The sequence below is a fragment of the Geotrypetes seraphini genome, chromosome 1 (assembly GCF_902459505.1).
Source record: "Geotrypetes seraphini chromosome 1, aGeoSer1.1, whole genome shotgun sequence".
NCBI classification, from domain to species: Eukaryota; Metazoa; Chordata; class Amphibia; order Gymnophiona; family Dermophiidae; genus Geotrypetes; species Geotrypetes seraphini.
In genome coordinates this window covers 235,848,286-235,871,839 of record NC_047084.1, presented here as the reverse complement: position 1 = coordinate 235,871,839, position 23,554 = coordinate 235,848,286, and positions in this window count along the sequence as shown.

Genomic DNA, 23,554 nt, shown 5'->3' with positions numbered 1-23,554 from the left:
ATCTAATAAATAAACTGAGTGCTCCAAAGTGATGGGCTGGGTCAGAAACTGGTTGAGTGGAAGACGACAGAGGGTAGTGGTCAATGGAGATTTCTCTGAGATTAGGGATGTTACCAGTGGTGTGCCTCAAGGTTCTGTTCTTGGGCCTGTATTTTTTAACATTTGTATAAGCAACTAGCTGATGCCCCGGCGTTGCACGGGTATTTAATTATAGCAATAACACTGTAAATGGATTCAAATAAAGATACTTTATAGTGGTGAATGAAATTATTTTTTTACAGCTTTATAAAAAGTACAATATTCAAATTATAATGTGAAATATTTAACAAAATGAATACAATACAACTAACACAAAACTTGATTATAAACAACATTTTTAGTTTCACCTCCAGGAGCAAGAACATATAAATTCTTGGGTGAACCCACCCTTGAGCAAGCAACATAGAGTTGTCCATGGGAAAAACAGGGGGATCTTAAATCCACTCCACAGTATGTAATAGTCTGTCCCTGTGATTTGTTGATTGTGATAGAGAATGCAAGTCTCACTGAAATTTGCAATCTCTTAAACTGAAAAGGAAGATGTGTTGCAAGTTTAGTTCAAATCGGGCAAGCCGTTTTTGCGTGGGCAGCTTTTTACATTTTTTCCATTGACATGAATGGGTGAAATCTGATTTTCTGTTTGTAGATCTGCCCACATATGCAGGTGGGCCGCGAGACCCCCAGAACATATTACCCCAGGTAGTGAGGGATCTGCATACCAAGTTTCGTTCAAATCGGGCAAGCCCTTTTTGCGTTGGCAGCTTTTTACATTTTTTCCATTGACATGAATGGGTTAAATCTGAATTTCTGTTTGTAGCTCCGCCCACATGTGCAGGAGGGCCGCGAGACCCCCAGAACATATCACCCCAGGTAGCGAGGGATCTGCATACCAAGTTTCGTTCAAATCGGGCAAGCCGTTTTTGCGTTGGCAGCTTTTTACATTTTTTCCATTGACATGAATGGGTGAAATCTGATTTTCTGTTTGTAGCTCCGCCCACATGTGCAGGTGGGCCGCGAGACCCCCAGAACATATCACCCCAGGTAGTGAGGGATCTGCATAGCAAGTTTCGTTCAAATCGGGCAAGCCGTTTTTGCGTGGGCAGCTTTTTACATTTTTTCCATTGACATGAATGGGTGAAATCTGAGGTTATGTTTGTAGCTCCGCCCACATGTGCAGGTGGGCCACGAGACCCCCAGAACATATCACCCCAGGTAGTGAGGGATCTGCATACCAAGTTTCGTTCAAATCGGGCAAGCCGTTTTTGCGTTGGCAGCTTTTTACATTTTTTCCATTGACATGAATGGGTGAAATCTGATTTTCTGTTTGTAGCTCCGCCCACGTGTGCAGGTGGGCCACGAGACCCCCAGAACATATCACCCCAGGTAGTGAGGGATCTGCATACCAAGTTTCGTTCAAATCGGGCAAGCCGTTTTTGCATTGGCAGCTTTTTACATTTTTTCCATTGACATGAATGGGTGAAATCTGAATTTCTGTTTGTAGCTCCGCCCACGTGTGCAGGAGGGCCGCGAGACCCCCAGAACATATCACCCCAGGTAGTGAGGGATCTGCATACCAAGTTTCGTTCAAATCGGGCAAGCCGTTTTTGCGTTGGCAGCTTTTTACATTTTTTCCATTGACATGAATGGGTGAAATCTGATTTTCTGTTTGTAGCTCCGCCCACATGTGCAGGTGGGCCGCGAGACCCCCAGATCATATCACCCCAGGTAGTGAGGGATCTGCATACCAAGTTTCGTTCAAATCGGGCAAGCCGTTTTTGCGTGGGCAGCTTTTTACATTTTTTCCATTGACATGAATGGGTGAAATCTGAGGTTATGTTTGTAGCTCCGCCCACATGTGTAGGTGGGCCGCGAGACCCCCAGAACATATCACCCCAGGTAGTTGGAATTACTGTGAGAATGGCAGCTTTTTACAATTTTTCCATTGACATGAATGGGTGAAATATGATTTTATGTTTGTAGCTCCGGCCACGTGTGCAGGTGGGCCATGAGACCCACAGACCATATCACCCCAGGTAGTGAGGGATCTGCATACCAAGTTTCGTTCAAAGCGGTCAAGCCGGTTTTGAATTACTGTGAGAATGGCAGCTTTTTACATTTTTTCCATTGACATGAATGGGTGAAATCTGATGTTCTGTTTGTAGCTCCGCCCACGTGTGCAGGAGGGCCGCGAGACCCCCAGAACATATCACCCCAGGTAGTGAGGGATCTGCATACCAAGTTTCGTTCAAAACGGTCAAGCCGTTTTTGCGTGATCGCGGCACATACACACACACACACACATACATACCCCCAGAACATATCACCCCAGGTAGTTGGAATTACTGTGAGAATGGCAGCTTTTTACAATTTTTCCATTGACATGAATGGGTGAAATCTGAGGTTATGTTTGTAGCTCCGCCCACATGTGTAGGTGGGCCGCGAGACCCCCAGAACATATCACCCCAGGTAGTTGGAATTACTGTGAGAATGGCAGCTTTTTACAATTTTTCCATTGACATGAATGGGTGAAATATGATTTTATGTTTGTAGCTCCGCCCACGTGTGCAGGTGGGCCACGAGAACCCCAGAACATATCACCCCAGGTAGTGAGGGATCGGCATACCAAGTTTCGTTCAAAGCGGTCAAGCCGGTTTTGAATTACTGTGAGAATGGCAGCTTTTTACATTTTTTCCATTGACATGAATGGGTGAAATCTGAGGTTATGTTTGTAGCTCCGCCCACATGTGTAGGTGGGCCGCGAGACCCCCAGAACATATCACCCCAGGTAGTTGGAATTACTGTGAGAATGGCAGCTTTTTACAATTTTTCCATTGACATGAATGGGTGAAATATGATTTTATGTTTGTAGCTCCGCCCACGTGTGCAGGAGGGCCGCGAGACCCCCAGAACATATCACCCCAGGTAGTGAGGGATCTGCATACCAAGTTTCGTTCAAAACGGTCAAGCCGTTTTTGCGTGATCGCGGCACATACACACACACACACACATACATATATAGATATTGCTGAAAGGCTGTCAGATAAGATTTGCCTCTTTGCGGATGATACCAAAATCTGCAATAAAGTAGACATGCTGGATGGTGTGAATAACATGAAAAAAAAACCTGGTGAAGCTTTAAGAATGGTCTGAAATTTGGCAGCTAAAATTTAATGCTAAGAAATACAAGGTCATTCATTTTGGCTGCAAAATCTGAAGGATTGGTACAGTTTAGAGTGGGATAGAGAGTTGCGCGGGGACAGAAATCCCACCCGTCCCCACCCGTCCCCGCCAAAGTCCCACCCGTCCCCACCCGTCCCCGTGAGGAATCCCTCCGTCCCCACCCGTCCCCGTGAGGAATCCCTCCGTCCCCACCCGTCCCCGCGAGGAATCCCCTCCGTCCCCACCCGTCCCCGCGAGGAATCCCCTCCGTCCCCGCCCGTCCATATAAACTTCAGAAATAGTTATTTCATTTAATTATGCTACTGAATTAAAGGCTCTGGTAGAAACCCATTTACAAATAAGCAAAAAGACTTTATTAATTTGAAAATATTAATTGGGAAGAATACATACTTTGCAAATGGGTTTCTACCAGAGCCTCTAATGTTTATAAATTTTTATCAACACAACTAATATACTACTTTATCCTGAAGCAAAATAAAAAAAAAGAAATATAATTCTTTTCCTACCTTTGTTGCCTGGTTTCTGCTTTCCTCATGTTCTCATTCAATTCCTTCCATCCACTGTCTCTCTTCCTTCTGCATCTTCCATTTGCTCTGTTACTGTGCCTCTCCCTTTCTTCCCCCTTCCAAATTGGTCTGGCACCCATCTTCTTCTCTCCGCTCCCCCATAGTCTGGCATCTGTCTTCTTCCCTGCCAGTGTCTTCTCCCTACTCTCTCTTCCCCATTTCCTTTCAGCGTCCTTCTCCCCCCCATCTTCCCCATGTCCTGTCAGCGTCCTTCTCCCCCCTCTGTCTTCCACATGTGCTTTCAGTGTCCTTCTCCCCCCTCTGCTTCCCCATGTCCTTTCAGCGTCCTTCTCCCTCTCTGTCTTCCCCATGGCCTTTCAGCGTCCTTCTCCACCCACCCCCCCGTCTTCCCCATGTCCTTTCAGCGTCCTTCTCCACCCCTTTGTCTTCCCCATGTGCTTTCAGCATCCTTCTCCCCCCTCTGTCTTCCACAAGTGCTTTCAGATTCCTTCACCCCCCCCCCGCCCTTCCCATGGCCTTTCAGTGCCCTTCTCCACCCCTTTGTATTCCCCATGTGCTTTCAGCGTCCTTCTCCCTCCTCTGTCTTCAAGTGCTTTCAGAGTTCTTCCCCCCCTCCTCCCGTCTTCCCCATGGCCTTTCAGCGTCCTTCTCCCCACTCATTCTCTACCGCCCCGGGTGCAGTACAGCCGGCCAGGTCCCCTTACTTTTGTGGCACTTCCCCGACCGACTGACAACAGCCCCGGTCCGACAAACCTCCCTGCCCTTAACTGCGAATCTAAATTACCTTATTACAGCTGCTGTAAGAAGATAATTTAGATTCGCGGCTACAGGGCAGGGAGGATTGTCGGACCGGGGCTGTTGTCGGTCGGTCGGTCGGGGAAGTGCCACAAAAGTAAGGGGACCTGGCCGGCTGTGCTGCAACCGGGGCGGGGTGTGGCGGGGCGGACCGCCCCCTCCCTTGGTAGCCACTCGAACCGCGAGGCTACTCTCCTCCTTACCTGCACTGCCTGCAGCACAGAGCCAAACGGAAGTCTTCCCGACGTCAGCGCTGACGTCGGAGGGAGGGAGGGCTTTGTTTAAGCCCTCCCTCCCCTCCGAAGTCAGCGCTGACGTCGGGAAGACTTCCGTTCGGCTCTGTGCTGCAAGCAGAGAAGGTAGGGAGAAGAGCCGCGCGACTGAGTACATCCAGCTTTGTTTAAGCCCTCCCTCCCCTCCGACGTCAGCGCTGACGTCGGGAAGACTTCCGTTCGGCTCTGTGCTGCAAGCAGAGAAGGTAGGGAGAAGAGCCGCGCGACTGAGTACATCCAGCCCCGCAGGAACCCCGCGACCCTCGGAGGCGTCCCCACGGGATCCCCGCGACCCTAGGGGGCGTCCCCACGGGATCCCCGCGACCCTAGGGGCGTCCCCACGGGATCCCCGTGACCCAAAGGGGGAACCCGCGGGATGCCCGCGGGTCCCGCGGGATTCCCGTCGTCCCCGTTCCCGTGCAGCTCTCTAGAGTGGGACTTGGGTGTGATTATATGTGATGATCTTAAGGTTGCCAAACAGGTTGAAAAGGTGATGATGAAAGCTAGAATAATTCTAGGGTGCATAGGAAGAGATATGGCCAGTAGGAAAACGGAGGTATTGATGCCCCTGTATAAAACTCTGGTGAGACCTCATTTAGAATATTGTGTACAGTTCTGGAGGCCGCATCTTCAAAAAGATAGAAAAAGGATGGAGTCGGTCCAGAGGAAGGCTACTAAGGTGTATGGGAACAGGCTTAAATATCTCAATATGTATACTTTGGAGGAAAGGCGGGAAAGGAGAGATATGATAGAGACGTTTAAATAACTAAGGGCTAGATTCACTAAGCACTAAAAATATTAATCACACCTTTACAATTCAGCCTCCAGACCATCATCACCTGGCTGCCTGGCATAGGAAAGCCTAGTCATCCAGCACAGAGGCCGCTTCAGCCATCTTGGGGGTGGGTTATGGACCCATGGAGAGGAGGATCCATGCCCATAAGCCCCTGTAATCACTGCATTGATACTGAAACATGTGCACACCCCTATACACATCCAAAAACCCTTTTTTACTGGCATATAAATGGCTCCTGCAGCCATAAGGGGTATTGGGGTGGTAGATAAGTGGGTCTAGGGGATTCTGGAGGTGGTTTGGGGGGCTCACCATGACCTATAAGGGAGCTGTAGTGAGGAGAAGACATGGCACCCTTTTTGTGACGTTCACAGCAGTGCCCTGTAAGGTACCCCACTATTTAGGTGCCAGGTCTGGGTGTTCAGTCCATCACTTTGCAGACCCCTCCTACGTCCAACAGGGCTTGTTCTAGGCGTTTTTGACTTGGACGGAAATGTGATGTAAAGATGGACGATTTAGCGGCTTGGACGATCAGATTGACAAGACTTATAATTAGACGATTTTCGAAACAAAAAAAATTTTGGACGTATTTTTCGAAAATGTATCCTAGGCTATTTTTTAGTTTGGACGACTTGCGACTTAGACGCAAATGGACTTAGGCTTCCCTTTCGATTAAGCCCCTCCACATGTTTGTTGGAACCTTCCTAGAAATATTAACACAATGGAATACATTTTTTTAAAAACAAATAAACTCCCTCCTTTGCAAAGCCGCACTAGTGTTTTCAGTGCCAGCCATCGTGATAACAGCTTTAATGCTCACAGAATTCATATGAGCACCCAAGCTGTTACTGCTGCGGCCAGTGCTAAAAATGCTATCGCGGCTTTGTAATGAGGGGGAAAACGAATAGATAAACCATCGAAAATGCTATGCAGAAGGAGTAGTGTGCTAAGCATGGTAAGAAGGGAAATGAATAAAATTAACAAATAAAAAACACATTGAGATGAGAAGTGATATTTTGGCAGCTGGGTCAGGAGGAAAGAGGAGTTATTTCTAACCAGCCTGTTTTTTTTTTAAACTCCCATGTTTCTCTAGTCTATGGTCTTATTTGCTTTATTATTCCACAGTGAAAAAAAGTAGGAAGACCTCATTGGCTGAAATGTCACTTCTGATCTCATTTCCCATTACTAGGTTGCACTTTAGTATCCCAGGTTTTTTTATTTTTATTTTTTTTTAATATTGCTGACACACGTATTGTATATGGTGCCATTTCTCCTCCTCCTTCTTCTTCTTTTTCAATGCAAATAAGCTGTCTTAGAATTTTACTATTCAAATAGCATTTTAAAACAGTTTCATCCAGAACATTTAAATACAAAATCTTATCAAGGATGCACAATTGCACTGCTAGCAGGCTGCATAATCTAGTCACATTCAGTTTCTTAAATGGAAATAAATGATTGCACAGTATGTTCGAGGTGATACAATTTCTCCTATTGAATTAGAAGTCGTTGCACAGGCTGTCCTTCATATCGTAGAAGTTTTGTACTCGCACCCAATTTTCCACATTTAGGAAAATGCATTATTAGGCTCGTTGTCTGCCAGTCGTTTCATAATGGTGCTTTCATCTCAGACCTGAGAATTTATCACTGGGCCTCTCAGCATCTGATGGAAATCAAGAATTTGCTGAGGTGAGATAAATAATCCTCGCTGGCCAAGGGAGCTGGGAGAGGAAGCAAGCATTCAATTTGCTTTAACATTTGAAGTACAGACCCACCTGCTGAAGATAGGCATATCTGGCCCGAAATTTCCATATTGATTATAATGTGTAATTGCCTAGTTAAATGAGCTGCAAATGCTGAAACCCTCCTCTTCTCCCCTCACCCATCTGCAATTAGGAAACAATTTTACACAGTTCTAGAGTATTTCAGATAACAAAGAAAGCTTACTCTTTATTGAAAGACTTGATTGTTTCAGCTAAGGTGGTATGTTCCAATTACTGAATGTACCACATAGAAGCAGTCACATGGACACAAACTGTAGAGTTGGTATTAGATGAGCTGAAAACATCAATACACACATCACTACACACTGGAACACACTTTTACACTCTCTTCTAAACAGTCTATTGCAGGCAGTGCAAAGAAAAGATTATCACCTTATATTCACTGGCAGAGCTTCAGGCTAGACAATTCCTGTCCTGGGTTTTGACAATCTTTTACTTTATGAAAAGTTAGGAATTTATTAAAGGTAGAAAGACAAAACCATGTATGTATTTCATTTCAAATGTGCCACTTAGCAGATTTGCAATGAAAGAAAAAAAGAGGGCCATAGAAATATACCACCCTTTGCCATTTTCCTCTCCATCTCAATGTGACATTTACCTAAATATATTCTATGCACTACTCGGAGACTACAGAATTACAGTACTTTGAAATTGTTCCTTAAATACAATCACACACCCATGATGTTGTTCCAGGAGATGAAAATATGACATCTAGAAGAAATGCTAATTCATGTACAGTCAATTTCTTTGTGTTAAGGAGTACACCATATTTGACAATTTGTGAACACAAACTTTTACATTAAAGTGTTTGCAGGGAGTTTTTTTTTTTTTTAAACAGAGCCCTACTGCTAGCAATATTGAACAAATGGGCAGGCCCTATTGTGATCCATAGAGAGGTTGATTTATTCCAAAGCTTTGAGCCTTCATTTACAGAATTGCTGTCAAATCTAGTTTTCTGAATATCCATTCTTGTAAAAGCAGATATTTCTCTTCCATGACCCCGCATTACTAAAGAGCATTTACCTCATAAAGGGCTCCTTTTACTAAGCTAAGGTAAGCACTAGTGCGTGCATAGTGCAGCTTCAAATGTGCATATGCAAACCATGTCTGGGGCGGAGAGTGAGCATTATTGTGCAAATCAATTAGCACTTCTGCAAAAAAAATATCTGTGACTAGAGCAGTGTTAAGCGTGATTCTATAAATGGCAGGCACATTGTATAGAATCATGCTTAGCGCTGCCTAAGTGGCATTAGGCGTCACTAGGCATACTAACTTTTTTTTCGTAATTGTTTATTTATAACAAAAAACAAGACAGAGAAACAGCAATGGGCATATCAACTTATAGGTGCCTCCTATTTATGCCAGAATTTTCTTGGCTTAAATGCATGCACCTATGTTGCATAGACGATGATGCCTAAGTCAAAAATAGGTGCATAACCCAAAATCACACCCACAAAATGTCGAGTTTAAACAACGTTGATTGTTAGTTTTCCTGCTGTCGGACAAAATTATCTTCTCAGTTAGCATAAAGGGTTTATGGTGAAAAAAATTCCTTAAAGAACGGCGGACTCAGCTAAATCCACCATTTTTTCTTCAAACCAAATAGACATTGTCAGGAGCATTAGAGTATTGACATCCGAGTAATTTCTTCATTTAATCCATCAGGAGCCAGTGTATTTAGATAAAACATCCATTTTTGTTCCTTGGTGTTTAGTGCTTTTTTTTTTTTTTAAATTGCCACCCTCCCTCCGTACTTGCCTTGCATCAATGACACGCCATTTAATGTCAAGCAATGTATGCCCCATTTTCTTCCAATGATCTACAATGGGGGCTGTGTCAGATTCAGTATTCACTCTAGATTTATGTTCTGTAAGGTGCATCTTAACAGATCGAAAGGTACGCCCTGCATTATTTGTGTTTATAAAATGACAATTGTACAGAATATTGTTTCTTTTTATACTTTAATAAAATAAGTTCAATATAAAATCATAACTATTCGAGGTTTGTGTGGATGGGATCAGACGGTTTGCGGAGACGTGGTGGGGACCAAGCTCATGGAGAAGGGGTGGAGATGGGGAACCAAGCTCATGGGGATGGGGACCGAGCATGCGGGGATGAGGCAGGGACAGGGACCGAGCTTGCGGAGACAGGGACAAATTTTTCCCCCGTGTCATTCTCTAGCCACAGTGAGCAGAGCAGAGGCTGTACAGAAAGTGGAACTGAGGCACGGGCCAGTTCCTAATATAGATCCCAATGTATTTCAGTTTGGTGATTCTCCCACTCCCCCTGAATGGAAAGCCTGATTACAGCAAAAATGGAACAAAGAATAAAATCATCCCGTGGTCCAGGAATCCAAAACACTCTCAACGACACCATCCACACATTCAAAGTGAGCCATGGCAAGACATCAAATTTTTGCATTTCAAGCCAACATCTAAAGCCTGGTTGTGTAAACGTGAGATAGTGAAATGAAAGTAGATGTGAGAAGAGTATACGGCTGGCTGACATGGACCAGAGGGCCCAGGAAAATATGAGGTTCCTGATGACAGACAGTGGCATGAACTGCAGTGAGGCTCCATCAGGACCATGCAGATCATGTTTCCAAGTTTCCAAGTTTATTAGTTTTTAATATCCCGACCATCAAACAATTGTCTGGCCGGTTAACAATAAAATTAATAAAGAGTTTAAATGTAGTAGAATGTGCATGAAGAAGTCTAAAATTAAACGTAAATGACAAAGACTTGACGTACTGGAGTGTGAGGGCAATAGGGGAGGAAAGGGAAAAAGTTACATTGTATAGAAGAAACGGGAAAAGTGGGGGGGGGATTGAACGAAGGGAAGGGGAGGCGTGTAGATGATGGATGCTTGCCTGATGAAAGAAAGAAAAAAGAGAGAGAGAAAAAAAAAAAAGAATTTAGGTTTGATTAAAAGCGTCCCGAAATAAAAAAGTCTTTAGATTTATCTTGAATTTGGCTAATTGTTGTTCGTCGCGGAGGTATTGTGGAAGTGAGTTCCATAATGTAGGGGCAGTTATAGCGAAATTTGTTTTGCGAGTATAATAGAAGTCTTTTAGGGATGGAATATAGAGAAGTTTGTGGTCTGATGATCTTAATGTACGAGTGGAACTTTGAGGAATAAGGAGTTTGTCAAGAAATGTAGGTTGATGTAAGAGTTTGATTTTGAAAGTGAGTAGGATAATTTTATAAGTGATACAGTGGATACAGCACCCCTAATCTGTAATTCCTTGCCAGCCCACCTCAGGGAAGAAAACAATTTAGACAGACTGAAAGGATCATTGAAATGTTATTTTTATTTAAAAACGCTTTTGAGTTGTAGAAATTTCAGATGACATCATTGATATCATTCCGTAGTATTTCAAACATTCATGCCGACTCTTTCAAGGAGTTTTAACTACTTATTTCCCCTCCTCTTGTTTTTTCCTTATTCGACAACTTTCTTTACATATTGTAGTTCATTCCTTTTCTGATTGTGTCCCCGTTCATCTGTCAAAGTTTATTTTGTCTGCATTTACCTACGTTTGTTTGTTTAAAACATGTTGCATGTACTCTCCCCTTTTTTTTAAAACTATTGTAAATCGCTTAGAAGTTTGGATAAACGATCAATCACATTTTAAATAAACTTGAAACTTGAAGTATGGGTCGTAGCTGGGTTCTGCTTCTCCCACTGATGCTTTCTATGAGTAGCACAGTAGGAGGTAAAATACTTCTGTGCATGAAAGAAAAGTGGGTTCCACGGGTGATTGTATCTGATAACTTTAAGGTGGCCAAACAGGCAGAAACAGTAACAGCAAAGCCAGAAGAATGGATATGGAGAAGAATGGCCAGAAGAAATCTCTGGTGAGACCTCATTAGGAAAACTGTGTACAAGTTCATTCTCATTATTCATAGTATTATGGTCCATGAAAATGTCTGCAAGCTGCAGAATTGCAAATAATGAAACGAAGAAGAGTCTATGAGAAAATAGAGGTTAAGTTTCAGCAGTTCACATGCACCTCAAAATTGCAGAAAGTGAACAGTGGATCCAATGGGAAAATAGGGTTAGAATCCTGCATGAAGTATCTGTAATTCACTCTCCAGATGCTGGGGGCCATATCTGGAAGCAAAACCTGACCATGAGGTGAAAGTGAAAGAAAAAAGCTTTTTTTTTTTAAACACCAATTTTTGAATACACAAACTTGAATGGGGAATTTGGTTGCAATTGATGCATCCATGTATAAGCAAATTCATACATCACATATGCGTGAATAACGAGAATGGTCTCCACCTACGTATGTCCCAGGTGGCTAGAAGAAAAAGTTCCTGCTCTTGTAGTGGAAGTGGGCCCAAAAATATGAGGGGGGGGGGGGAGTAGGTAAATTTCAGGCATCAGACAGAAATTTCTAGTTGCATTGGAGACCTACTGTATACGATTTGTTGAGTCCTGCTTTATTCAAACTGCATGAAAGCATCTTCATAGGTGGAATCTGGATGGAACATGGTAGAATATTGATATAAGCATATTGATTATGAAATATGTACTTATGTGCATACTTTATGTCTATGGTTCCCAAACCTGGGTCGTGGAGGCATCCCAGCCAGCCAGAATTTCAGGATATCCACAATGAATATTCATGAGAGGGATTTCCATGAAGTGGAGACAGTGAATGCAAATCTCTCTCGTGAATATTCATGGTGGATGTCCTGAAAATCTGACTGGCTAGGGTTCCTCCACGACCAGGTTTGGGACTCACAGCTTTAAGCATTAACATTCATACCAGCTCCTGAAGCAGCTTCTAGCTTTTTATATTACCTGCAAAAGATTTCTAAGAAACAATGGTAGGGGTTAGGAGAATCTAGGGGAAGATACCATCTGCCATTGTCCATTTCTGCATGTGGTACTTGATGGGGGTACTGTGTCATGCTCTGGGCCATTTCAGCACTAGCTAGGTGGTGGTGGTGGTAATCGTGGCATGCTATGAGCTATTCTGTATGGGGGTGGGGGTGGGTGGGTGGGTTAGGGTATTTCACCTGATAATGGGGCCTTTAAAGAGCTTGATGGAATAATCTGAGCCCCCATTGGTAACACTTTGCTGTTGCCAGTAATACTAGGCAGTAGTACATCTATTCTACATTTCATTTTCATCTTATAGGTAATAAATGTTTCATTTACTTTAGTAAATCCAGTGGTAACATCTGTGCTTTGCAGGGGTTAATGTCAGATTTTAATGCAATTATACAAATAAACCCCACATGTTAATGTCTTGAAATATACATGTAATGAATCACATTCAATATGGGTGTCTCAGTACAAAGTAGGATTTTGGCTGAATATTCTTTCCTAATTGCAATGCCTTGTCACATATAATCCTCCTTGATCCGGAGCATTATTGCTGAAAAATGCTGCAAATTAACACATTTGATTCAGTTAGAGGTATTATGAGTAAACCTAATTAATCCCTCCCCTTTTATCAAGCTGCGCTGCCGAGCAGTGTGAGCTAAATGCTGTCACTCATAGGAATAGAATAGGCATTTAACTTGTGCTGCTTGGCAGAGCAGCTTGATAAAAGGGTTGGTAAATAACATAGTAACATAGTAGATGACGGCAGATAAAGACCCGAATGGTCCATCCAGTCTGCCCAACCTGATTCAATTTAAAAATTTATTTTTATTTATTTTATTTTTATTTTTTTAATTTTTCTTCTTAGCTATTTCTGGCAAGAATCCAAAGCTTTACCCGGTACTGTGCTTGGGTTCCAACTGCCTAAAATCTCTGTTAAGACTTACTCCAGCCCAACTACACCCTCCCAGCCATTGAAGCCCTCCCCTGCCCATCCTTCACCAAACGGCCATACACCAACACAGACCGTGCAAGTCTGCCCAGTAACTGGCCTAGTTCAATATTTAATATTATTTTCTGATTCTAAATCTTCTGTGTTCATCCCACGCTTCTTTGAACTCAGTCACAGTTTTACTCTCCACCACCTCTCTCGGGAGCGCATTCCAGGCATCCACCACCCTCTCCGTAAAGTAGAATTTCCTAACATTGCCCCTAAATCTACCACCCCTCAACCTCAAATTATGTCCTCTGGTTTTACCATTTTCCTTTCTCTGGAAAAGATTTTGTTCTACGTTAATACCCTTCAAGTATTTGAACGTCTGAATCATATCTCCCCTGTCCCTCCTTTCCTCTAGGGTATACATATTCAGGGCTTCCAGTCTCTCCTCATACGTCTTCTGGCGCAAGCCTCCTATCATTTTCGTCACCCTTCTCTGGACCGCCTCAAGTCTTCTTACGTCTTTCGCCAGATACGGTCTCCAAAACTGAACACAATACTCCAAGTGGGGCCTTACCAATGACCTGTACAGGGGCATCAACACCTTCTTCCTTCTACTGACTACGCCTCTCTTTATACAGCCCAGCATCCTTCTGGCAGCAGCCACTGCCTTGTCACACTGTTTTTTCGCCTTTAGATCTTCGGGCACTATCACCCCAAGGTCCCTCTCCCCGTCCGTGCATATCAGCTTCTCTCCTCCCAGCATATATGGTTCCTTCCTATTATTAATCCCCAAATGCATTACTCTGCATTTCTTTGCATTGAATTTTAGTTGCCAGGCAATAGACCATTCCTCTAACTTTTGCAGATCCTTTTTCATATTTTCCACTCCCTCTTCGGTGTCTACTCTGTTACAAATCTTGGTATCATCTGCAAAAAGGCACACTTTTCCTTCTAACCCTTCAGCAATGTCACTCACATACATATTGAATAGGATTGGCCCCAGCACTGAACCCTGAGGGACTCCACTAGTCACCTTTCCTTCCTTCGAGCGACTTCCATTAACCACCACCCTCTGGTGTCTGTCCGAAAGCCAGTTTCTGACCCAGTTCACCACTTTGGGTCCTAACTTCAGCCCTTCAAGTTTGTTCAACAGCCTCCTATGAGGAACTGTATCAAAGGCTTTGCTGAAATCCAAGTAAATTACATCTAGCATATGTCCTCGATCCAGCTCTCTGGTCACCCAATCAAAAAATTCAATCAGGTTCGTTTGGCACGATTTACCTTTTGTAAAGCCATGTTGCCTCGGATCCTGTAACCCATTAGATTCAAGGAAGTACACTATCCTTTCTTTCAGCAAAACTTCCATTATTTTTCCAACAACTGAAGTGAGGCTCACCGGCCTGTAGTTTCCTGCTTCATCCCTGTGACCACTTTTATGAATAGGGATCACATCCGCTCTCCTCCAATCCCCAGGAATCACTCCTGTCTCCAGAGATTTGTTGAACAAATCTTTAATAGGACTCGCCAGAATCTCTCTGAGCTCCCTTAGTATCCTCGGATGGATCCCGTCTGGTCCCATCGCTTTGTCCACCTTCAGTTTTTCAAGTTGCTCATAAACACCCTCCTCCGTGAACGGCGCAGAATCTACTCCATTTTCTCGTGTAACTTTGCAGACAATCTCGGTCCTTCTCCAGGATTTTCTTCTGTGAACACAGAACAGAAGTATTTGTTTAGCACATTTGCTTTCTCCTCATCACTCTCCACATATTTGTTCCCAGCATCTTTTAGCCTAGCAATTCCATTTTTTATCTTCCTCCTTTCACTAATATATCTGAAAAAATTTTTATCTCTCTTTTTTACATTTTTAGCCATTTGTTCTTCCGCCTGTGCCTTCGCCAAAAGTATCTCTCTCTTGGCTTCTTTCAGTTTCACCCTGTAGTCCTTTCTGCTCTCCTCTTCTTGGGTTTTTTAATATTTCATGAACGCCAACTCTTTCGCCTTTATTTTCTCAGCCACTAGGTTTGAGAACCATATCGGCTTCTTTTTTCTCTTGTTTTTATTGATTTTTATCGCTCCTTTCAGCTTAGACCACTGTCTTTCCACTTCTCTTATGTCCTCCCATCCTAACAGCTCTTTCTTCAGGTACTTTCCCATTGCATTAAAGTCTGTACGTTTGAAATCTAGGACTTTAAGTATCGTGCGGCCGCTCTCCACTTTAGCCGTTATATCAAACCAAACCGTTTGATGATCGCTACTACCCAGGTGAGCACCCACTCGAACATTAGAGATACTCTCTCCATTTGTGAGGACCAGATCCAATATCGCTTTTTCCCTTGTGGGTTCCGTCACCATTTGTCTAAGCAGAGCCTCTTGAAAGGCATCCACAATCTCCCTACTTCTTTCCGATTCTGCAGATGGAACATTCCAGTCCGCATCCGGCAGGTTGAAATCTCCCAACAGCAGAACCTCCTCTTTCCTTCCAAACTTTTGGATATCCACAATCAGATCCTTATCAATTTGCTGCGATTGAGTCGGAGGTCTGTAGACTACACCCACGTAGATAGAAGTTCCATCTTCTCTTTTCAGAGCAAATGACAAATATATATCTATAATAATAAAACCCTAGAGCGCGCATGCGCTCTTGAAACTTCGTGATTCCTGGCGCCGTGAGGTGTGCCGCCATGCCGAATTCGATTTTCGAACACAGAGGCAGGCCAGAACACGGAGCAACTCCCACCTCGCCGTCACTCACCGCCAGAGTGCCGCCTCACTGCTGCCGCTGATTCAGAGGGGGGGCACAGGCGCACCTGCCAACATCTTCTTCTCACCCTCCTCCCTCTTGCCTACTCACCCGCCCGCCGCGGCTCTTCTCTCGAACGGGCCGGGGACCACAGGCGGACGGCCCGCAGACAGGAGGCTGCCGAAACACACAAAGCTTCCCCGAGGGGGAGGGGAACGGCAAGCAATGGTGAGGAGGGAGTCGGAGCAGACCGCAGAGGCTGTCGGTGCCTGCAGGCCACGGCGGCTTCAGACGGATGTCGGTGGAGAGCAGAGTTGTCGGTGTCAGCTTCAGGCGGATGTCGGTGGAGGTAAGGGTTGCTGCTGGACATGGGAAGAGGTGCTGATGGATGGGGGGCAAAAAAGGAAGGGAGGCCTACTGCTGGACAGTAGAAAAGAGGTGCTGCTGGACAGGGGGGCAGGAAAAGGAAGGGAGGCCTAATGCTGGACAGGGGGAGTAGAAAAGAGGTGCTGCTGTTCAGGGGCGGCAGAAAAAGGAAGGGAGGCCTACTGCTGGACAGGGGGAACAGAAAAGAGGTACTGCTGGACAGGGGAAGAGGTGCTGCTGGACAGGGGGGAGTTAAAACAAAGGGAGAAGGGCTGCTGCTAGATAAGGGGAGCAGTGAAGGGGTGGTGGTGAACACAGGGGAAGAAAAAGGAAGGGCAAATGGACAGGGGGAGCAATTATAGTTCCCATTGCCTTTCTTACCCGCTTTGCTTTTTTGTCTTACTCTCCATTGATTGGGGTGGGGCCCGCGTTGCCGATGGGGGGGGGGGGCATTGCCGATCAATGCTGGAGGGAAAAAACAATGTTGATGTCCTCCTTCATAGGGCCCCCCTGACCATTTTGGGCCCTAGGCACGTGCCTACTTGGCCTATTGGTTAATCCTGCCCTGTTAAAGAGTAGCGCTTAGCTCAGATTCCTGCAACCAACTTTGGGTGTGAGGGCTTATGCCAGTTGAAACCTGCTGTAAATGCCACAACTAATGGCAGTTAGGTATGTAAATGACCCTATTCTGTAAGACTGTGCCTAAATTTTGGGAACATCTCTGACCCACCCATACCTCTTCTCTGGCCATGCCCTCTTTTGGTAACAGTATTTTGAATAAGCTGAAGATGGCTGTAGTAGAGCACGTGTGATATTAAATACTGCATTACAATAATCCAGATGGCTTACGACTAGCAAAAATATTAAAGTAGTGAGCACAACTTTACCTGGAAATGAATGAAGAGCTCTGTTCTATGTTCTGTGCCCTTGACTGTAATGCTGATGTTTAAAAGTCCTAACCTGCACGATGATGTGCTTTATAAAAAGAAAGGGAACAATTGTGCAAATACAGAGTTAGATCCACACAAACAAAAGGAATCAAGAAAAGTAATGTGAAGCAGTTTTATTGACCTGACACGGCCCCCTGCTTCGGCTGAAGCCTGTATCAGGGGTCTAAAAGCATTTACAAAAACAGTATTAGTACAACATTCATAAAACAATTATTTATGATATAAAAACACACTTTTTAAATATGGTGAAGTGGGTAATTACACTGTTCAAAATCAAAATCAAAAATACCCCACTGCATAGGCTAAGAGTCACTTATTTGACGAAAGGAAAGCCTCAGGTCACTTGGTTGAACTTAATTCTGTTCAACCTCCTATCCCCACATCATCGGCCAAAATCTTTCGTTGGGTGTGACTAAATGCCAAAAAGTTGTTTTATAGGACTTATAGATTTAATTAGATGCAACATAAAAAGCTATGTTGTTATGGGTCTTTGTATTATTTGTATGTTGTTATATCATAAATGATTGTTTAATATGTGTTGTACTAATACTGTTTCTGTAAATGTACAGCATCACCCACAAAAAACAAACAAGGAGTAGGGGTCTGACACAATGTCTTCCAGCCAATATAAAGTTTAATCATGACTCTTTTTTTTAATCCAATGTAAAGTTTAATCAAATCGAGATGTGACACAGAGACGGGTTTTGGTGGACACCCACCTGCATAAGGAATCACAAATTCTTATATCATGAAAACATTAAATGATCCCAATAGAAACAGGAAAACCAATTTGAAAATCTCATTGTGCATCACAAAGAAGACATTGTGTCAGACCCCTACTCCTTCGCTTTTTTGTTGGTTTTACATGAGGGCAATCCTTTTTTACCCTGAATTACCCACACCATGCTTCCTCCAACATGCCTCCTTTCTACATGGGAATTTCTGGACCCAACTGGCATATGTATTTGTTAAGTCATGGTATTTCCAAAATGGTGGTTTACTCATGGGTACTCTTTATATGTGGATAAGCCAGCAAATCCATGTATAAATAGTCAATGGATGGACCATGCCACTGACTCATGGCAACATGCACAGTGAGGAACCTGCCCTATGAGGTTTCAAGGCAGAGCACATGGTTTGCCTGTGTTCTGCCATTGCCTTCTCCTGTGCAGTGTGTGGCTCCACTATGTTGCTGCTGCCCAACATGGTATTCCCAGGTGTTTTCCCATCCATGTATTGGCCAGGCCTAACCCTGCTTAGCTTCCAATGACAAAAGCAGGCCTACTCAGGGTAGGTTATAATAGTCACTAGCATCTCTGAAATGACCACCTTCTGGTTGAATGTAAGCCCTTTGGGGATGCTCATTAGGAACTATGGTATGAAACTTTAGTTTTATGTGAACTACCTCTGGTTTTATTCTGCTCTTGGTCTTTCTAATTGTGTTATTGTAGCCATTAATGAGTGTCTTTCAGTCTTTCTGAACTGGGTCACAGCTAATAATCTTAAGTTAAATCCAGATAAAACGGAACTTTTGTATTTTCCCCAGGGTCTGGCACAATTGATTTCTTTTCCAGACTCTAATTTAGAGTAGTGATTAATGATACATTGGCCCCAGTGAAAGAACATGCACGCAAGTGGAGAATTTAAATGGATACTGAATATGCAAGTCACAAGAGCTGCAAAGAATGCTCATTTATATTCTTTGATGTTTAAAACCATTTTTGGCATCCCTCAACATGCATTATTTATTCATGCAGCCGTCATTTCACAGTTAGAGCAATGCAATGCTTAGATTGTTAGAATTATATGTTATATAAATCAAATATGGGGTTTCCAAGCAAATATTACCGTGGTACTTACAATAAGTTCAAAATGCAGTTGCTTGCCTTCTATTTGATGTGCTTTTACAGGATCATACTGTCCTGTTTGGAAAGCTCTTTATTGGTCACCTGTGGAGCTTAGATCCAAGATTAAAATTTTATGTTTATCCATTAAGGATATACCAGTACATTAGAAATGTGAATGGAATCCCCCCCAAATTTCATCTTGTTTAATTTTCTGTGACATTTATCATTGGCAGCATTTTGCAACTTGTTATTCATGCTGGCATTGGGCTTTCCACTCTGCTGGTCCCGCTTACTTCCTGCTTCCACAAAGGTAGGACTGGCAGAGCAGAAGACCTAGGGTTACCAGATTTTCGTACATGAAAATCCAGACCCATGGCCCCACCCCTAGTCCTACACCATTCCACCCAGCCATGCCCCATTCCGCCTGTAACATGCTCTATTCTGCCCCCCCAGCCCAGCCCCTCTCAACCTGTTTGCTCATCAGGAAGGCATCTGCGCTTGCGCAGATGTGACGTGATGATGTCACACACATGCTCGTGACATCGCCACATTGCATCCGAACATGCGCAGATGCTGTCCTGACGTCACTCGTTGCTAGAAGTTTTTAAAAACCCAGACAAAGTGACGGATTTTGAAAAGCCATCCGGACTACTGGACGTCTAGTAGCCCTAGGAAGACCCAACATTTGCACTTGGCAGAGCATGAATTGTGAATGCTGCTGGAAAAAGTTCCCTGATGATGCTGGTCCTGGGAGTACCCACTTATGGGCTGCACCCGGGATGAACCGCCCCCCCCTTGGTATGCCACTTGTGTATTGCGCTCATTTGCGTGTTCCCTGATATTGAAACTCTCTCATTTTTATTTTTGTTGATATTTCTTTGAGTGATCTTTCAGTTGGGGTCAATTTTCTCAAACAGGGTTTTTGGTTATTACCGGTATTATTACATTACATTACATTGATGTCTTCTAACCCACCAATACCTTTCAGTTCTAGGCGGTTTACAACAAGAAATTAGCCTGGGCATTCCCAGGGAGATTACAAGGTTGATAGCTGTAGTATGCGTCGGGATCTGGGAATGGTTGATATGGTTTGGTTAGATCATTTGACAAATTTCTTGAATACTATGGTTTTCAGTTCTTTCCTGAATGTTTTGTAGTTGGGCGCCGTGGTCAGCAGATTTGAGAGGTGGTGGTCTATTTTTGCTGCTCTGGTGGCTAGTAGACCGTTATATATTTTTTTGCTTGCATGCCTTTGAATGGGGGGGTGGGTAAAGTGTGCTTGAGTTCTCCTTGGTCTGGATATAGCATACTATGCCATATTTTAATTGTAATTTGAAGATTTTTACTGCTGTAATTGTCTATTGCTTGTGTTTGACTTATTCTTGCTGTACACTGTACACGGCCTTGAATGAATTCTTTCAAAGAGGTAGTAAATAAATCCTAATAAATAAATTATATACTGTACAGTACTCCCCTGAAATTCTCGGAGGCTCTGTTCCAGGAATCCCCACAAATTTCAGGGGAGGCAGGAGAGGGCAGCTGGAGAGGCAGGAGAGGGCATCTGGAATGCCGGTGGGTGAAGAAAATCATTCACGGTCTACTCCGACCGCCTCTTCCTGTAGTAAAGTTGGGCTACACCAATCAGGAGCTGCTTTGACACGCAGCTGATTGGCATAGCCCTACTTTACTACAGGAAGAGGCGGTCGGAGCAGAATGCGATTCATGAACCGCAAATTCGCGGGGGAACACTGTATATTTAAACCCAATGGGGTCCATAATCCAAAAACATAGACATCCAAAAAGCATCCTAAATGAGCACTTGGACATCCTAATAGCTAGGACGTCCAAGTGCCAATAATCCAAACCATCTTTCTGTACATCTAGCGAGGTATTCCAGCCTCTGTATGTTCAGAGCACGAGATGGGCATGGTAGAGGCGTATTATGGGTGGGCTTTGGGTGGTCTCAAGGGTGGGTTAGACATGGACATCTTGCAGCGATAATTAAATGTTTTTCAAGACATTCTGGATGGAACTTATACGTTTAGAATTAGACCTGTTGTAGAAGGGTCTAAGTGCCACAAAGGTGCCCAAACTGACCAGATGACCACTGCATGCATCAAGGTAAGACACCCTCACACTCCCTCAGTGCTCACTGACCCCCCTCACATCCACAAAGATCAGAATACAAATGTACATGCCTGTCTCCAGAACAACACACACCAAAAAAGCAGTAATAGTCAATAGACTCAGAGAGACAAGCCCTGCTTAGTGCACATTTATAAACAACCACATATAGATCATAACTCTAATTAGATATATAAATATGTGAAGCGAGGTGGCCTCAGTATGGGAGGTAAGCAAGGGGAGAAGATTCTCCAGCGCTTTACACAACAAGGCCCAGGTCAATAGACCCCTGCCCGCACACCATCACTGGATACCTCACGTGTGCTCAAATCAATAATGTGATAATTAAATACAATAATTTAACAGTGATGTAAATTAATCACATAAGTGCTGAAATAAAGCAGGAAAAGTTGCTCTGAAACTTCCGCCAGCCAGTTCCTAGACATAAATCAGACTTAGCTTGAAAAATTTGTCCGTTGGTCTGTAGTCAACAGGGGGGGGCAGCATTTCTACACCACCAGATAACCAGATTCAACCAAGCCCAGTTTTGGAGACTCTGGGTCCCTTCATCAGGAACCTGTTGCCAATAACAAAGGAAGAGTCAAAAACGTTGCCACATCCGGCAAACAGTTGGAACAAGCAAGCTGGCAAAAGGAGGGTGGAGTTGACAGAGTGGAGTGCAAAATGCACTTAAAAACTGAACAGGAAAAATGAAGTCAAAACCAGCAGCCAACCACAGACCTCAATAGCGCTTGTCAATCAAGGGCCAGCTACACGATCGTATTCCATTCAATACACTCATTGAGGCCATGTGGGTAAACAGTATTCAGTTCAAAAATCCAAAATTGTTCCCGTAACTGAATACGGGCCAGTTTGTCACCTTTAAAGTCCCAGGGAAGCTGTTCTATGATAAACCAGGTAAGTTCATAAAAACCATGGCCCTTCTCCAGACAATGGGGAACCATGGGGGCAGACACAGTAGCAGTATTGAGCCTGCTCTTATGTTCTGAAAGTCTGGTTTTGATTTTTCGGCTGGTGCGTCCCACATATAAAAGATTACATGGGCATGTAATAACATAAACAGCCCATTGGGAAAGATAGGTAGTTGTCTTAACTTATATTCATGGTGAGTTAAAGGATGACACCAGCTGGAAATGGAGAGAGAATTAGAACACATGTTACAATGAACATATGCTTTATGGCTGCCCTGAGTCTGAGACTTACTTGCATGTGACTGACTGAGGAGATTGCCCAAGTTCTTAGGGCGAGAAAAAGCAATTTGAGGCAAATCCTTAAATATAATATACAAATCTAAAATATGCCAATGTTTCCTGATAATACCAGCTTTTGAGCTTGATCAGAGAAAGAAATGACACACACTTACCAGTCACTGGTAGAGTTGTTCTGAGAAGTAAGTAATAACTCTGGATTGGCATATCGTGCTCTGTGATAGGCACGTTTGATCACCCAGTCCGGGTACTCTCTGTCCTTAAAACGTTGGGTCAGCAATTTGGCCTGCATCTTAAATTCGGCAGTAGTAGAACAAATCTGCCGAATTCTGAGAAAGTGACTGACGAGTAAAGACTGCTTCAGCCTAGAAGGGTGGCAACTGGAGTAATAGAGGTAGGTATTGCAGTCAGTAGGTTTTCTATAGACAGTAGTGGTCAATTTATGCGCTGTCTTACTAACCACAGTGTCTAAATAAGTCACCTTTTGTATATCAACAACCGCAGAAAATTTCAAGTGCACATCCAAAGAATTGAGCCATCTTAAAAATTCTTGAAATCTTTCTATAGAATCAGACCAGATAAAAAAACCATCATCAATATATCGCAACCACAAGGTTAGCTCCTTTTCAACCTAACCCTGTAAACCGTGCCGAGCTCTACGCTTGTGGAGATGGTGCGTTATACAAACCTAAGGTTTAGTTTAGTTTAGTTTAGTATAAGAGGTGGCCCAACTAGAAGGATACAAGTATCTCCAGAACAACAGCACCTGGTATTGAAAAGCCTAGTAGAGCTGCACACAGGTGTCTTAAGTAGCTTGGTGGTTGGGCTAGTGAAACATAGAGAGGGATAGCAAGTCCCATAAGCCACTCTAACCACTAGATTTATGACAGAAAATGTGAGCGCACCAAAACCATACTCTGTTGCCATATAGGTGCCACCTGCACTCATAAGGGCTGTTCGGGTTGTAGACAGATAGGTATAATGGGTTTGGGGAGGCTCACCATAAACTATAAGGGAGTTCTGGTGAGATGATTATCTGGCACCCTTTATGTGAAGTTCACAGTAGTGCCTTCTAAGGTGCCCCACTGCTCTGTTGCCATGTCTGGGTGGCCAGTCCATTACAGGACTGGCCCCT